The sequence below is a fragment of the Oncorhynchus clarkii genome, chromosome 13 (genome assembly GCF_045791955.1).
Source record: "Oncorhynchus clarkii lewisi isolate Uvic-CL-2024 chromosome 13, UVic_Ocla_1.0, whole genome shotgun sequence".
Lineage (NCBI taxonomy): Eukaryota > Metazoa > Chordata > Actinopteri > Salmoniformes > Salmonidae > Oncorhynchus > Oncorhynchus clarkii.
In genome coordinates, this window is record NC_092159.1 from 4,312,553 (window position 1) to 4,313,172 (window position 620).

Genomic DNA, 620 nt, shown 5'->3' on the forward strand with positions numbered 1-620 from the left:
GGATCTGGCGACCTCATATTAAACTATACCTGGACCTGGTAACCTCATATTAACCTATACCTGGACCTGGCAACCTCATATTAACCTATACCTGGACCTGGTAACCTCATATTAACCTGGACCTGGCAACCTCATATTAGCCTATACCTGGCAACCTCATATTAACCTATACCTGGACCTGGCAACCTCATATTAACCTATACCTGGACCTGGCAACCTCATATTAACCTATACCTGGACCTGGCTACCTCATATTAACCTGGACCTGGCAACCTCATATTAGCCTATACCTGGCAACCTCATATTAACTTATACCTGGACCTGGCATCCTCATTTTAACTTTACCTGGCAACATCATATTAGCCTATATCTGGATCTGGCGACCTCATATTAAACTATACCTGGACCTGGTAACCTCATATTAACCTATACCTGGACCTGGTAACCTCATATTAACCTATACCTGGACCTGGTAACCTCATATTAACCTATACCTGGACCTGGTAACCTCATATTAACCTATACCTGGACCTGGTAACCTCATATTAACCTATACCTGGACCTGGTAACCTCATATGAACCTATACCTGGACCTGGTAACCTCATATTAACCTGTACCT